Here is a 17,606-nt window from a genome sequence, read left to right as displayed (position 1 = left end):
CAGCATGTGAGCATGTAATAATGTATTATTGGCGTCGGGGCTACTCCCAGCCTGGTGCTTGAGGCTCACTCCCCAGGAGGCTTCGGGAACCATATGTAGTGCCAGGGAGAACGTGGGCCCCCGCACGCAAAGTGTGCTCTCATTCGTTGTTATCGCTCAAGCCTCTCGGGGTGTATTAGAAGATCTAATTAGCAGCTGAATAATCAGTTTTAGCTGGAGTGCACGGGAAGAGTCAGCCAGGGAGAGGCCTTTGTTTGGAAGAGAGCTCTGGAGGCTGCCTGGTTCTCAGACGATTCGGAGCAGCACCAAGTCCAAAGCTGAAGAATAGAAGCCAGGAACCAACACTGGAGACCTATTATGTACCATCTTGGTGCCTGCAAAGGGTACTGAGTCATTTGGATGTGCACGACTTTTAGGTTCTTTGTGGTAGGTACAAGTGGTTGGGAAAATTGCTTTTCCAGAAAAAAAAAAAAAAGGCAGGATTCCAGGAGGAGAATTGGGTCAGGCCCCCAGAATCCTTCAGCATGCCCGGCCAGAGACCTCCCTGCCCAGGGGCTAGCCTTGGGCGACAGTGCCAGGAGTCCAGGCCAGGCCTCGGGGGATCCTGCATCCTCCTTACACACGCCCTCAGGGAGTTTAAGGTAATTATAGATTTCAACTCTCTCTCATTTTCATTGGGGAGAAAAAAAAATCTCATTTCTAACTTCTAGCACTTGGTCAACAGGAGCTGTCTTGCCCCCCAAAGCCCTTCTCACAACTACAACCAATGCTAAGCAGAGGCAGTATTTTTTGTTTTGTTATATTTATTTATTGAATAAATAATTAAAAAGTTACAAAGCTTTCAGGTTTCAGTCTCGGTCATACAGTGATCAGACACTCTTCCCTGAGCAGAGGCAGGTTTGAAGCAGCTCCAGCCTCCTTCCCTTTGCGTTCTCTTCTGTTCTGTTCCTCTGATTTATTTGACCTTTGGCTTTTGTTGGGGGGGGGGGGGAGAGGGTTGGGCCACCGGCCGCCATAATCAGGGGAGGCTCCTGGCTCTGTGCTCAGGAGGAACCCCTGGGATTCCAGCGCGAGGTCTGAACCATTGCAGGCCTTCCTTTCTGGACCTGTTTTTTGTTTTTTTGGGGGGAGTTCACATCCAACTTGCTCAGGGCTGTTCCCAGCTCAAGGCTGTGCCTTGCAGGATTTCATTCAGCGATGCTGGGGGCCATGTGGGGTAGGGATCCAACCCAGGACCTCACCCTCTAGAGCCCGTGTTCTTTTTTTTTTTCTTTTGTAGGGTCACACCCGGCATTGCACAGGGGTTACTCCTGGCTCACTGTCACTGTCACTGTCCTCCCGTTGTTCTTCGATTTGCTCGAGCAGGCCCAGTAACGTCTCCATTGTGACAATTGTTACTGTGTTTGTCATATCGAATACGTCACGGGCAGCTTGCTAGGCTTTGCCGTGCAGGCGAGATACTCTCGGTAGCTTGCCGGGCTCTCCGAGAGGGGCGGAGGAATCGAACTCGGGTTGGCCGTGTCCATCACGTGCAAGGCAAATGCCCTACCCGCTGTGCTATCACTCCAGCCCACTCATGCACTCAGAAACTACTCCTGGCCATGCTCGGGGGACCATATGGGATGCTGGGAATTGAACCCGGGTCAGCCGTGTGCAAGGCAAACGCCCTACCTGCTGTGCTATTGCTCCATCCCTGAGAACCCGTGTTCTGACCTGGGGCGCCGCCCCCCTGGCCCATGAGCTTTTCAGCGTGAACGTTTTTTGTGCGCAAAGAAGACAGAGAGAACAGTGTAATGAACTTCACATGCTCCTCATCTAGCGCAGGTACTTCGTCAGAGCTTCGGGTCTGGAGAGACAGCTCTAAGGGCATGCTCTGTGTATGGAGACCCACGTTCGCACCCCCAAGCATGAGTTGAGCACTTTTATTTTAGTATCTTTTTTGGGGGGGAGTCATACCCGGTGATGCACAGGGGTTACTCCTGGCTCTGCACTCAGGAATTACTCCTGGTGGTGTTTGGAAAAGACCATATGGAATGCTGGGGATGGAACCTGGGTCCGCCACATGTAAGGCAAACGCCCTGTCCACTGTACTATAGCTCCAGCTATTTGAGTATCTTTGTAATAAAGACCTCAGACATTCACCTGCAAATCTGCTAGTTGCATTTCTAACAACCTAAACACATTCCCCTAACAGCCAAGCTCGTTAGCACACTAACGCAATTGGCAGCATCTCCTGGTATCGCTAATGCTCACACTTCCACACTTGTCTCCAAAGGGGAGGGCATACTCAGGGCTTAATCATGGCTCTGTGCTCAGGGGTCACTCTTGAAAGGGGCTGGAGAGATAGTACAGTGAACAGGGTGCTTGCTTTGTGCGCGGCCAACTAGGGTTCAGTCCCTGGCGTCCTATATGGTCCCCTGAGCACCTTCAGGAGTGATTTCTGAATGTAGAGCCCAAAAAGCAAAAAAAAAAAAAAGAATTTAAGTTCAGTTGGACTGGCCAGGTGTGAAAACTCTGCATTTTCTCTTTTTTTTTTGGTTGGTTTTTTTTTTTTGGGTCATACCCAGCAATGCTCAGGGGTTACTCCTGGCTCTGCACTTGGGAATTACTCCTGGCGGTGCTCAGGGGACCATATGGGATGCCCAGAGTTGAACCTGGGTTGACTGTGTGCAAGGCAAACACCCTCCCCACTGTGCTATTGCTCCGGCCCCGAAAACTCTGCATTTTCTGCGCATTCACGACCACGCGACATCTCCAAACTCTCCAGCAATGGCAGCCCAGGAGGGGCACAAAGATTGGATGAGATGGATCGGAGAAGCCAACCAATCTCGACGAACAAAAACAATAATACAGAACCTTGTAACAATATTTTAGCAATCCCTCAGAGACTTAATATCTGCATGGTGAGATGCAACGATTTTCATTAAATTTCTTCTAAGGAAATATGTTTTGATCATTGTGTTAGTCATTTGTGGGTAGCAAGCAGTATGAAATCAGTCATTGTGGGCCCGGCATGGGAGGGTGGGCTGGAGGGGTGGTTGGGAAAATGGGGATAATTGTGGAGGGAAGGTGACATGGTGGCAGGATTGGGCTTGGAATATTGAAAGCCTGTAATGAGTCATCATGAACGACTTTGTAAACCATGGTGTTTAAATTAAGTGTGTGTGGGGGGAACGGCTGGAGCGATAGCACAGAGGGTAGGGTGTTTGCCTTGCAGGTGGCCAACCCGGGTTTGATTCCTTCATCCCTCTCAGAGAGCCTGGCAAGCTACCGAGAGTATCTCGCCCACACGGTAAAGCCTGGCAAGCTCCCCGTGACATATTTGATAGCCAAACACAGTAACAAGTCTCACAATTTGTTGTGAGATGTTACTGGTGCCCGCTCAAGCGAATCGATGAACAATGGGAGGACAGTGCTACAGTGCTATGTGTGGGGGGAAAAGTTAAAGAAAACTTTTTTTTTCCCACCCAGCCGTCTGCTTGGCTGTAGAAAACCCCCATTAAAGTAACAGGCCCAGGGCTGGAGCAATAGCATAGAGGGGAGTTTGCCTTGTATGCAGACAACTTGCGTTTGATCACCGGCATCCCATAGGGTCCCCTGAGCACCGCCAGGAATAATTCCTGAGGGCAGAGCCAGGATGAAACTTTGAGCATCACCGGGTGTGACCCAAAAAGAAAAGAAGAAAAAAGTTAACAGACTCGTGTCCCTGTGGCCCCTCTGGTGTCGGGGAAGGAATCCTGTGCTCTCTCTCCAGTGCTCTCAGCTCTGTGTCCTCACAGCCTACCAGAGCAAGCGACTGGGCTGTTCAAAGGGAAGGTGCGTGCATGGACTCTCCTTGGGCGGACCTTGCAGGGCCCTTAATTCTGGGTGTGATCACAGGAACTGCCTCATTTTTCCGCACAGGCCAGATGGCCTGGCTCCGACCATGGCATTTGGGGAAGACTGAGAAGGCTGATCAGTTTGTGGATGACATCACTGTAAATGATGTCAGGACCCACACACTCAATTTGTCGCCAGGCTTGTGCCCCCAAACTTGAACTTTTCTGCCATTAGTTTTGCAAGTTCTCAGTTTATCTGCCCATGGAATGGGTCCATTCACTTTCCTTCAGATTCCCAAGAGCTTTTGGAGGCCCTTCTGTGATGACATATCTACCTCTGCCACCAAGGTTGGGAGTTAGAGGTTAGTTTACCCCCAAAACAAAACAAAAAAAAAAAGCAAGCTAAGTCTTCCCTCTGTGCTATTTCTCAGCATGTCACTGACCTTGGGTCTCTCCAAGGCCACAACCCTGAGTTCTCCAAGGGCTTCCGGCTTGAGAATTCCTAGCTGCCAAATCCACAGGGACAGAACCAGTTCTGATCCTCTCCAGCCCTGGTTGCTAAACGCCTACTGCTCGTCAGACTTGGTTGAGTTTGGGGCACTGAATTTTCCACGCTGTTGGTTGCAGAAGGGTACGGAGAAAGCCTTGACGTTCTTGGAGCGCCAGGAGGCTACAGGGAAAGCAGGGCTTTCCAGAACATCTCAGAAGGATCCGGCACAATGCAGGGTCTGTCTCACATATTTGAAGTGATTCCATCTACGCCCTGTGGCTGGCAGGAAGTCGCTGCTCTCCGTGGGCTTACTAGTGGGAGACCAAGTTCTGACATAATCAGATGGAAAGGAGTGAGTGACCGTCGCCACCACTCTCCGAAGGGAGACGAGAGATGCGTTTCCTCTCTTAACTCTGGCGTGCTCTGGGAACGCCAGCACAGGACATGCTAAATCCAACCGGCTCCAGGCTGCTAAAAAGACTGAATGAATTCATTGATTGCGTGTATGTGTTGGAGTCATCAGGAAGAAGCGGCTTTGCAGGAAGTCAGGGTGCTGGGCTCAATATGACAAGAGAAATTCTACTCGGACTTTTTTCTTAGTTTTAAACTAAGCCTGTTTTGCTTAATTTGTCCTTTTTTCCCCCCCCACAGAGCTCCCTAGCTCCAGGCTGAAATCAGGTCCCCTGAGCATATTTTAGTTACCAGCAGTGGGGAACGAGGGGTGGTTTTCAGGTTTTAGGAGGTTAAACCAAACAATTATTCTGGAAGTTCACATTTAAGGAGATGCAACCTGATTTTGCTGATTAGGTTCAAAGAAAAGTAGGTATAAAATCTAAGTTACATGTCTTCCTTGCTAAGTTGGCTTTTTTTTTTGTAACAGGAAAAAAAATAATAATTCCTAAGCGAAGCCCATAGTATTATAATGAAAAAAGCTATCTGCTAAGCCGGGTCTGATTGACTTGGTCAAATGGTAGATAAATTAAATCCATCTGAAGAATTTGATCTCCAAATGGGATTTTCATGTCCCTAACTGCAGGTTTAAAATGCATGAGAAGTAAGAAAGTGAGAGTCAAACCGTTTCCCCCAACGGCTGGTGAACTTGGCAGCCCACGTGGAAAATGAGCAAGCTCTTCCCCTGCTGAAAAAATCCATTCAAAATGATTTCATACTTTTCCTTCCTTGTCCTTTGGAATGTACGAGCCGTTTTCCCAGTGAGTTTCAAAAAGATCCTAAACTTAACCCTATAAGGGAAGATGTGTATCTCGTTTTCTCCAAGGTTACATAGAATAATGCAACTGGGTTGGGTTTTTTTTTTTTTTTAGCACAAATGCTGAAGGCAGAAAGTTGACTCAGCCTTATTTAATTAGGACCCAAGGGATATTGATGTGCCTAATATAATGCAAAGTTCTGTAATTGAACTAATATGATTTTGCAGCCACCTGCCAGGGAAATACCAAGGCAGGTAGATTAAATGATATAAAAATTATTTTTGCCTTGGTACTGCAAAATGAAATGAGCTAATTAAAAAAAAAACTTTGAAGACTGCTAACTTTGGTAGTTAAGTTGGATTCTTTTGGGGGCTCTCTGTCTTTCCTTCCCTAATTTCCCACCCTCCCCAATTCTATTCCCAGTAGAAAAGAAATACATATTTGTTTATACAGATATATCTTCCAGAAAAGAAACACACACAAGACTTAAATTTTGGGGCTGGAGAGATAGCACAGCGGGTAGGGCGTTTGCCTTGCACGCGGCCGACCCGGGTTCGATTCCCAGCATCCCATATGGTGCCCTGAGCACCGCCAGGAGTAACTCCTGAGTGCAGAGCCAGGAGTAACCCCTGTGCATCGCCAGGTGTGACCCAAAAAGAAAAAAAAAACTTAAATTTTTTTGGGGGGAGGGGGTTACATCTGGTGATGCTCAGGGGTTACAGGCGTATGCTCAGGAAATATTCCTGGAGGTGCTCAGAGGGCCATATGGGATGCCAGGGACCAGCCCTACCCACTGTACTATCTCTTCAGCCCACAAAACTTTTTTTGTTTTGTTTGGGAGTCATACGTGGTGTTGCTCAGAGCTTACTCCTGGCTCTGCGCTCTGTGCTCTGACTGGGGTTTGGGGAGAGGGTGTGGAGGGCCCTATAGGAGGTGCTGGGCATTGAACCTAGGTTGGCTGCATACCAGGCGAGGTGTACTATCCTCAGTCCCTGGACTAGAGCTTCATAAAATTTTCCCCTCAAACTTTTTAATTTTTTTTTTCCTTTTGGGTTACACCCAGCGATGCTCAGGAGTTACTCCTGACTCTGCACTTAGAAATTACTTCTGACGGTGCTTGGGGGACCATATGGGATGCTGGAAATTGAACCCAAGTTGGCCGCGTGCAAGGCAAACGCCCTACCCGCTGTGCTATCACTCCAGCCCCTTGAATTTTATTTTATTTTTAAAAAATGTTTTATTAGTGAAACACCATGAGGTACAGTTGTAGACTTACAAATTTTTTGTGCTTGGGTTTCAGTTATACAATGATCGAGTACCCATAACCCTCCACCAGTGCCCATTCTCCACCACCTTGATTTTGTTTTTAAAGTTACCTGTGTTTATTGTTAGCTTGCTTTCTTGCTCTGCTAGAGATGAAACCCAGGTTTTCACACAGGCAAGGCTTCTCTGAGCTACACCCTGGCCCCAGCACCCACACTTACGAGGTCAGAAATCAAACATGGACCCTGCAGGGAAACTCCGACTCATCATTGTCAGCCATGCGCCAGGTTCCAACTCTCTACAGCACCCCTCCTGGGCTGGGGGCAGTCAGCTTCAGGGCAGACCACAGGCCTGGCCTGTTCCAGACCCCGATGTCACCTCTGGTACCAAATGGCCCCCCGCCCCCCACCTCAGCCCGCAGGCCCCAGCCACTGAGTGCCACTGCTTGTGAGGGTCTCCCACAAACCTACAGGTCTTTTTCCCGAGAAGGTCCCAAACTGGTTCCAGGCCAGAGTGAGAGCGGGGTGGTAGCCAGGGGTCTTGCATAGATGAAACTCTGAGTTTGACCCTCCGCACCGCAGAAAAACCCAAATAGGGCGGCAGAGACAAAACAGGGCTCAGTGTCTGCCTTTTGTTCTCATGCCAGGAGGAAGGCCCAGGCATTACCATGTGGCCCCAAATCCCTTCCTGCCCTCTGGGGGAAAAAAAAAGCTACAAACAAACAAACAAACAAACACAAATCCCCCCAGTAAAACAAAACCCTGAACAACCCCATGGACCAGAGTGATAGTGCAGTGGGTAAGGCACTTGCCTTGCACGCAGCTGACCCAGGTTTGATCCCCGGGACCCCATATGGTCCCCTGAGCCCTGTCAGGAGTGATTCCTGAGTGCAGAGTCAGGAGTGATCTCTGAGAACCACCAGGTGTGGCCCCAAAGCAAAAATAAAGCAAACTGCAATGCACAATTAAGTCTTTTAGGCACTATAATGATTGGGCATAACAGAAAAATTGGGGGAAGCAGGCTGGGAGGTGTGTGTGGGTGGGGGGGTGGGCTAGGCACTTGCCTTGTGTGTGGCTGACTCTAGTTCGAATCCTCAACACATACGGCCCCCCGAGTGCCTCAGGGGTCACTTCTGAACACAGCCAGGAGCAGGCCCTGAGCACCTCCTGATGAGACCCAAAAGCAAACACATAATGATCCGTGTGGCCTTTCCCCGGAGCGGGTCTTCTGGGACTCAGCCACTGTGAGGATGTTTGCTGCGAGGGCCTTAGGGGCTGCCCCAGCCTCTCCCTGGGCGGGTCCCTGAGAGGCAGAGAGAGAGAAAGACTGAGAGGGTAGATCCCTCTGCTGCCTCTTCCAAGGGAAGGGAGCTGCCATCAAAGCTGAACAAAGACATTCTGGAAAAACCTCTTATGGGGGAACAGAGCCCATCCATGCGGGAGGGGAAGGGGCTCAGAGGAGGGATGAGGCTTCCTCAGCCATTCCCTCGCCCCCCAGATCTCTCAGGCTGGCAGACACTAGTTGTACTGTTTAGAGTAAACCACAGAAACAACATAGCAGCGACCAGAGCGATAGCACAGTGGGTAGGGTGTTTGCCTTGCATGTGGCTGACCTGGGTTCGATCCCTGGCTCCTGATATGATCCCCCAGGCACTGCCAGGAGTGATTCCTGAGTACAGAGCCAGAAGTAACCCCTGAGCATTGCCGGGTGTGATCCCCCCAAAAAATAAATAAATAAATAAATAAATAAAAAATAAATAAACCAATTATTATTATTATTATTATTTAAAGAAAGAAACAGCATAGAGAGGGCACTTGCCTTGCATGCGGCCAACCTGGGTTCGATCCCCAGCATCACGTTTGGTCCCTCGAGCACCGCCAGGATTAATTCCTGAGTGCATTAGCCAGGAGAAAGCCCCGTGTATCGCTGCAAAACAAAAACCAAAACCAAACAGGGACACTCCCAGCTTCATGACTGGTCTTGAAGAGAAACCGGCAGCTGAGTTATTCCAGCTCACTCCGGCCGCCACTGGGCCCAGATCTCTGGAGCCTTAGCGAGAGGGGCCCAGGCCGAGTCCTGCCCAGCCAGAGGCCCGGTGCTCCAGCCGCCCGCAGCCGGCTCCCGCTGCTGTGGAGAAAGGCCTGGCTCCTTCACTGGATCAGGGATCCAGAGAGATGCTGACAGCTGATGGGCACAGCTGCAAAGCTCCTAAAGCGGGTGGTTTCTCATCACCTCCAGACTGCATGGAACCGCAGCCCAGTGGAAGCAAGAAAATCAGATGGGAAAGCTGAGTATTGGCCCACGAAGCCCAGTGAGTGAAAACAGAATCGCAGGAGGCCTGACTCCTGGGGTGGGAGGGATAATGGGGACATTGGCGGTGGGAAACGTATTCTGGTGAAGGGACGGGTGTTGGAACATTATGTCACTGAAACTCAATCATGAATAACCTTGTAGCTGTGTATCTCACTGTGTTTCCATAAAAAAAATATTAAAAAATGGGGCTGGAGAGATGGGACAGCGGGTAGGGCGTTTGCCTTGCACGCGGCCGAGCAGGGTTTGATTCCCAGTATCCCATAGGGTCCCCCGAGCACCACCAGGAGTAATTCCTTAGTGCAGAGCCAGGGGTAACCCCTGTGCATCGCTGGGTGTGACCCAAAAAGAAAAAAAGAAAAAGAAAAGAATAAGACCCAACTTGCACCTAATAGATCAGGAAATCCTCAGGCCATAACTTTTTAACACCATTATGAGATATATGTTATAACAAGCACTATGAAGTAAAATAAGGGCTGGATCGATAGTTCAGAGGGTAGAGAGTTTGTCTCACATGCGGCTGATCTGGGTTCAATTCCTGGCATCCCATAAGGTCCCCTGAACACTGCCAGGAGTAATTCCTGAGTGCAGAACCAGGAGTAGCCCCTGAGCATTGCTGGGTGTGACCCTTTATAAAAAAAAAACATGATAAAGTAAACTAGTTAGTGTCTGCTAAGGGAGCCAGGCTTGGGGTGGCGTAGGAAACCGGGGACCCCGGTGGAACTGGTGGAGGCAAGGGCATATTGGTGGTAGGACTGGTGTTGGAATATCGAATCCCTGAAACAACTGTATTGTGAACAACTTTGTACATCATACTGTTTAAATAAAGTTTCATACAAAAAGTGCACAACTCGTGACACTCTTCTTGTTGCCTACTGACCAAGTAAAAGAATGCTTGATTTTTCATCCCCCCTTTGTCCTGCTCAAAGCTGGGCAACTTCCCAGTACAGGGGGTTTCAGTTTGGGGAAAATGCACCCTCGTAAATGATTTGTAAATGATGTATGAGGAACAGCACAATCTTTGCAGATATGGCAAAGCTATATCAAAGCAGGTCGTTCCGACCAATAGCATTATATCAAAAGGGTCACCAGGTGGCTGGGCCAACAGTGCATGGCTCTGCTCATTGTCCACACCCCTTTCCTTTCTTTTGGGTGGGCTGTGGAAACATACTTAAGTCTGTACCTATGCTCTGAATAAACGCACGCATTCATGCCATCTCCTGAATGCCGGAACCCTGTGTGACTCGAGTGCTGATTTCATCCTGACGGCCCTCCCCTGGCTCGGCCCTATGACGCCGGACGCGGCACTTCTGAGCTCTTTTTTTTTTTTTTTTTATATGGGATGCTGGGAATCGAACCTGGGTCAGGCCACATGCAAGGCAAACGCCCTACCCACTGTGCTATCACTCCAGCCCTCTGAGCTTTTTTTTTTTTTTTTGAGGTGGGGAGGGTCACCTGCACACAGGGGTCAATCCTGGGAAGTGCTCAGGGGACCATGGGGGACTCTGGGGATTGAACTGGCCCTGGACTCTTGCAAGATGAGTGCCTTCCCTGCTGGGCTATCTCTCGAGTCCCTTCACAGGCATTTTTTCAGGATAAAAGTACACCAGGAGGGGCTGGAGCGATAGCACAGTGGGTAGGGCGTTTGCCTTGCACGCGGCCGACCCGGGTTCGATTCCCAGCATCCCATATAGTCCCCCAAGTACCGCCAAGAATAATTCCTGAGTGCAGAGTCAGGAGTAACCCCTGAGCATCGCCGGGTGTGACCCAAAAATGCAAAAAAAAAAAGTGTACCAGGAATTTTTGTTGGTGCCTCCAAATTGCTCCTACAGCGGTTCTATCCGTCTTGCTCACACTTACTCCCCGTCTCCCTCACCATGAAGGGTTGCCTCAAACGTCTGGACCTTGGCCAATCTGATAGACTCGAAAAATGTTATCTCAAGCTTTCTTTGTTCCAAATTCTGCTTATGCGTAACTTATAGTTCTTGCTCTCTGAGACGGTCACTTTCGGTGGCTAATCCATCTGGAATGGATTTGAGAGCATCGTGAGAAGGAGATAACTAGTTTTCCTTTAGTGCTTTAGAGTCTCACCCCCCTCCCCTTTTCCACTTAGTAAGGTATTTTAGGGTTTCTTTCTGTTCTTGTTTTTGGGGGCTGGGCCACACCTGGCGGTGCTCAGGGGCTACTCTCACCTTAGGGCCCGGCCTCCATGATGTTTTCTTATTTCTAGTTTAGCCCTATTTTACTTATTTATTTTGGTTTTTGGGCCACACCCGGCAATGTTCAGGAGTTACTCCTGGCTCTGCACTCAGGGGCCCCTCCTGGGTGCTATGGGATGCCGGGGATCAAACCCGGGCCAGCTGTGTGCAAAAGCCAGCTCCCTCCCCGCGGCCCCCTCTTTCCACCCCCTGTCCAAGGCACTTGAGAGGCTCTGTGGCATTTTGACTGACGTCTTCTTTTTTTTTTTTTTTTGCTTTTTGGGTCACACCCAGGGATGGGTTACTCCTGGCTCTGCACTCAGAAATCACTCCTGGCAGTGCTGGGGGACCGTATGGGATGCTGGGAATTGAACCCGGGTCAGCCTCATGCAAAGCAAACGCCCTACCTGCTGTGCTATCGCTCCAGCCCCAGCACTGCCTTTATCCCACAGAGAAGCCAGCACGCCGAACCGTCAGTGCGGCCTCCAGACCCCAGACCAAGCACTTGGCCATATTCTATGGGGTTTGGGGGCCACACCTGGCGGTGCTCAGGGGACCACTTGGAGCTGAGGATCTAACACGAACCGCCACAGAGCCAGAGAGCTAGGAAAACAGAAAGGGTGCGTGCTTTCCACCTGAGTTCCGTCCCCCGGATGGTCCCACAGGCCCACCAGGACTGACCCCTGAGCGCAGAGCCAGGAATAAGCCCTGAGCATGGTTGGGGGTGGTCGGTCCCCATGACAAAATCAGTAAATAAAATAATACTGACCAAAGCTCAGCCCTTTGAGCTCTATTGAACCCAAAGGAAGGAAGAATGTTTCGTTTTGTAACTGCCAAGCAACTAGTGCTGTGTTGACGGCCCCCCACCCCCCGCCCCCAGTGTCCAGGCGGTCAGTGTCCTCAGCAGCACCAGTGGACAGCGAGAGCATTTGGGGCCCCCAGCAGTGCAGGACCCTCCAGAGTCTTGACCCTGCAGTGGCCAGGATCAAACTTAGTCTCAAACATGCCTGCGTACGTTCCTGGCCCCAGCCTGCTCTGAAAACCCTCTGACTTTCTTCCTCAATCATTGGATTGTAGTAGAAAAATAAAGTGCAACAACTCAGATTTAAAAATTCCTTGGAGGGGCTGGAGCGATAGCACAGGGGGTAGCGTGTTTGCCTTGTGTGCGGCCAACTGGCTTTGATTCCCAGCATCCCATAGGGTCTCCTGCACACCGCCAGGAGTAACTCCTGAGTGCAGAGCCAGGAGTAACCCCTGTGCATCGCCGGGTGTGACCCCCCCAAAAAATTACTTGGAGGGACTGGAGCAATAGCACAGCAGGTAGGGTGTTTGCCTTGCACGTGGCCTGCCTGGGTTCGAGTCCCAGGATCCTATATGGTCCCCCGCATACTACCAGGAGTAACCCCTGAGCATTTCTGGGTGTGACCCAAAAGAAAAAAAAATTACTTGGAGGAACTGGAGCAATAGCACAGCAGGTAGGGTGCTTGCCTTGCATGTGGCTGTCCTGGGTTCAATTCCCAGCATCCCATATGGTCCCCCGCACACCACCATGAGTAATCCCTGAGCATTGCTGGGTGTGGCCCAAAAAGAAAAAAAAATTACTTGGAGACTAAAGGGGAAAAAAAAACCCGACTGAGTTGCATCCCCCACATGGACCCCTGAGCCAGCCAGCAGAGATGCCTGAGTGCAGAGTTAGGGGGAAGCTCTAGCTTACCCCTAATAAATGTCTTCTCTATATGTGAGTCTAGATAGGTCGATAGTTTGGGGGCCACACCTGGGGTGCTCAGGGGTTTACCGTAGCACAGGGCTTGGAGGCTGTTCCCAGCAGTGCTCAGGGCACCACCCGGGACCAGGAACCTGATCCGGGCCTCCAGCCCTTCCAGCCCTCTCCCCGGCCCCTCGCTCTGATCCTCCAACAAGCGTAACATGGGCAGGTTAATAAGGACCAGCAGGAACGAGGTACTGAACAGACGTGTCAGCTGATTAGTAAGGAAATCTAAATGAGGAAGTTGATTAAAAATTTAAAGGAACGTTTCGGCAAGTTTATTAATCTTTGCTGATTAAAATGAATGACAATTTGTTGCTCTCGATCGTTTGGAAAGGAGGACATTAGGTCGTTCGTGTCTGCCTGGCTGCAGGAAGAGCAGGATGAGTCAGGTGGGTGTATAACACAGTCCGCCACTTGACAAGCCCTAAATCCCGCTAAAACGCTTCCTACGCAATTACTGAAGAATGCTTGAAGTTCATAAATTTGGACAGGCTGCTTGGACAGGCTGACTCAATTAAGTGTATCTCCTCCACCCCCCCCCCCCCCACGCCTCCGCCCCATAGACCTTTAGTTCATAAAACTCCTTAAAATTATGCAAATGCCACGTGATCTTCCCAAGGTAGAAACGCAACACAAACAGCACTGCTTTCTCTCTACTGTGTGTTATTAAATTTAATTGCTTCGTTCTCGTGATTGCTTTTGAAAGAGAAGGAATCAATCAAGCTTTCACCAAAAGCGGATGCCACTGCATTATGTATGAGCTCGGCGAGGGAAGAGAGCCCCGTGCCCCAGAAGGAAGTGAGGATCGTGAGCACGGCTCAATGCCAGCTCTCGCGCCCGCGCCGACCTCTCCCCCCCCCCCCCTTGTCAGGAGGCGCCTGTCTTTGAACAAGAACTTCGACTTTTTTTTTTTGATTCAGTGGAAGTTTCTCACGTTTGCTTTGTGACACAGGACAGTCCTTTGGGTAGGAAGTTCAAATTCGTGGGCTTCAAGCATTGTTAATTGCATAGGCAGCGTTTCAGTGGGAGGTTCAAGGGCTTGTCAAGTGAGGGACAGTGTTACACACCCACCTGATGACTTCGGCTCATCCTCGGGTGACTGGTGTTTGTGTGTGCATACACACACGTGTGCACACACAAGTACACACACACACATGGGCATGCACATACATGCACGCATACACACATGTACACCTGGCACACACACGCACACTATACTCACACACACATGCATACATGAACACATACACACACGCGCACACACATACACACATGGGCACGCACACGCACGCATGCCTATACACATATACACAGAGTACACAATTAGCACATGTGCGCACACATGCACACACGCACGCTCATGTACACACACATGCACCACACACACACACACACACATGCATAAATGCACACACAGTCTTCAGAAAAGGAAAAGAAAGGGAACGGGAAAAAAATATCCCCCCGGGGCAAGAGCTCTAATACAGCAGGTGGGGCATTTGCTTTGCACATGACTGACCAGGGTTCGAATCCCAGCATTGCATATGGCCCCTAGCACCAGCACTGCCAGGAGGAATTTCTGAGTGCAGAGCCTGGACTAACTCCTGAGCATCTCTGAGTGTGACCCAAAAAGTCACGGTCACAGTCACAGTCCACCCGTTGTTCATCAATTTGCTCAAGTGGGCCCAGTAACGTCTCCATCGTGAGTCTTGTTGTTACTGTGTTTGACATATCGAATACGCCACGGGGAGCTTGCCAGGCTTTGCTGTGCGGGCAAGATACTCTCGGTAGCTTGCTGGGCTCTCCGAGAGGGACGGAGGAACCGAACTTGGGTCAGCCGGGCCGGCCGCATGCAAGGCAAACGCCCTACCTGCTGTGCTGTTGCTACCATGGGGGCCACACCAGGAGATGCTAAGCACCTGTAGCAATGAGCTCAGGGTGGGGTTTGGAGACCCTGTGGGGTGCTGCGGATTGGCCCCTGATGCCTGGGCAGAAACAAATGCCCGCCCGCTGTCCTACCCTCTGTCCCTTTTAGTTTTGCTGCTTGGTGCTTCCTGCTGGCGCTGCTGCAGGCTCACAGTGCTCCCATCCACTTTGGGCCTCCCATGCACAAGAGCCCGCTCCTTCTGCTGAGGGGAAAGGTCTGCGTCTATTCTCTGAATCACGGCCCCTCTCCTGACCCCCATGGCATGGGGGTCACTCCCAGCAGTGCCCAGAGCCATGTGGTACCAGCGAGAGACCTTCCGGACAGATCTGTGCAGCCCCATGAGCCTCTCTGCGGCCCAGGACGTCCCTAAGGGAAACGAGTCAAAGACAGAACCGAAAACGGACAAAACAAAACTGCAAGCATGGAGGTAGACTTGGAGTGTCAGAAGGCCACATGGAGGCCTGGCTTCAAGGCTCTGGGCGTCACTAGCAAGTGATGGAGAAGCCGTCCTGAACCTCTGTCCTCGGTAGCAGCAGGGTCCAACATCCGTCAGTCGAATGCAGTTACTCCACCTCTGATTGGTTTTATTTGACCTTCGGGCCACACCACTCAGTGCCCAGGCGACAGCCAGTGATGGACGCCGAGAGTGGGGTCGGGGATGAGGGTCAAACGTGGAGGAGCTGGAGCCTCGGAGGGGCGACCCTCCCTGTAAGAGGATCTCTTACCGCCGTATCTCTGCCGCCGTACACGTGTGTTACGTGTACAGCGCTGGCAGCTCTGTGGTCTGTGACCTCCAGCCTTCCTCACTTTCCTTTTTATTTGAATTTTCCTGGTAATAAGGGATGGTAAACATTTTTTCTTAAACCTGTTGACGTTCTCTATGTCTTTTTTTTGGGGGGGGGGTCACACCCAGTTCTGCTCAGAGGTTACTCCTGGCTCTGCATTCAGGAATCATTCCTGGTGGTGCTTGGGGGACCATATGGGACACTGGGGATCGAACCTGGGTCGGCTGTATGCAAGGCAAACACCCTCCCTGCTGTCCTATCACTCCGACCCCATATGTCTTTTTTTAAATTTGAACCACGGCAAGAATCACAGTTCAAAGCTGGTCATGATTGGGTTTCAGCTGTGTCATGTTCCAACACCTGCCCCTTCACAGTCCTCACTCTTCTTCGTCTTCCTTTTTTTTTTTTTTGATCACACCTGGCAATGCTCAGGGGTTACTCCTGGCTTTGCATTCAGGAATTACTCCTGGCGGTGCTCAGGGGACCATATGGGATGCCGGGAATCGAACCCGGGTCGGCCGTGTGCAGAATCAAACCCGGGTCGACTGCGTGCAACCCTACTCGCTGTGTCATCACTCCAGTCCCCTCACTCTTCTTATCTCTCTTTGCTGCTGGTTTTCTTTGGACCACTTTTGACAGTGCTCTGGAGATACTCCAGGCCGAGTGCTCAGAGGACTACGGGTGATGGGAATCAAACAAGGGGAGGGGATAGCGATGTTTAGAGCGCTTGCTTGGCACACAGGTGACCTGGGTCAGACACCTAAAATCCTGTATTTTCCCCAGTCTCAGCAGGATTGATCTCTGAGCAGGGTATTCCCCCTCCTCCCTAAGTACACACACACACACACACACACACACACACACATGCACACACAAGAAAGACCTGTGACACTGTATGAAATTGATTGTTTTAGGCAGTTTCAAGTGACATTGATGGGATTCAGAATGATCAAGTGAGTGCAAGATCGTTCAAGTGCAGGGTCCTTAAAGACCTTTCCCGGAGAGGACAGACGCCCTGGTCTGTTATGGGATCGTTCCTCATTCCTGTCAGCCTTGCCCCTTGCCACGATTCGGCTTCAGTGTATATGCATCAGCTGAGAGGTAGAACAGGGGCTTTGGTCAGCGTTAGTCAAACCACAGAAACCTGCCAATTAACTGTTATCAACGTACAGAAAAGGTTTCCTTCCTTCCTTCCTTCCTTCCTTCCTTCCTTCCTTCCTTCCTTCCTCCCTCCCTCCCTCCCTCCCTCCTTCCCATCCCTTCCTCCCTCCCTCCCTCCCTGCTTCCCTGCCTGCCTGCCTGCCTGCCTTCCTTTCTTCCCCTGCCCTCCTTCCTTCCTGTCTTTTTTGGGTCACTCCCAGCAGTACCCAGGGGTTACTCCTGGCTCTGCGCTCAGGAATCACTTCTGTCAGTCCCATTCAGGGGACCATATGGGATGCCAGGAATTGAACTCAGGTTGGCCACGTGCAAGGCAAACACCCTACCTGCTGTATTACTGCTTTCACCCCAGAAAAGGTCATTTTGTATGGCTCAGCTAATAATAGAAAGCAGGTCCTATTTTTTTTTTTTTTGTCCATACCCTGCAGTACTCACGGCTTACTCCTGACTCTGTGCTCAGAGATCACTCCTGGAAGGGTTCTGGAGACCCCATGGGGTGCTGGTAATCCAAGTGTGGGTCAACACCTCACCTGCTGTACTATCTCTCCAGTTCCAGGATGCAACAATTTGTTTGAATTAAGCAAGGGCCAAGCCCTCAGGCAGAGCATGGGACAGGACTATGGAGGGAAATTAGATCGGGAGTGAGAGACCCATTCCCGTTGAGTTTGAAAGCTTCCCACCTCC

Source organism: Sorex fumeus, unplaced genomic scaffold (genome assembly GCF_029834395.1).
Source record: "Sorex fumeus unplaced genomic scaffold, SorFum_2.1 ptg000100l, whole genome shotgun sequence".
NCBI classification, from domain to species: Eukaryota; Metazoa; Chordata; class Mammalia; order Eulipotyphla; family Soricidae; genus Sorex; species Sorex fumeus.
This window is presented reverse-complemented; position numbering follows the sequence as displayed.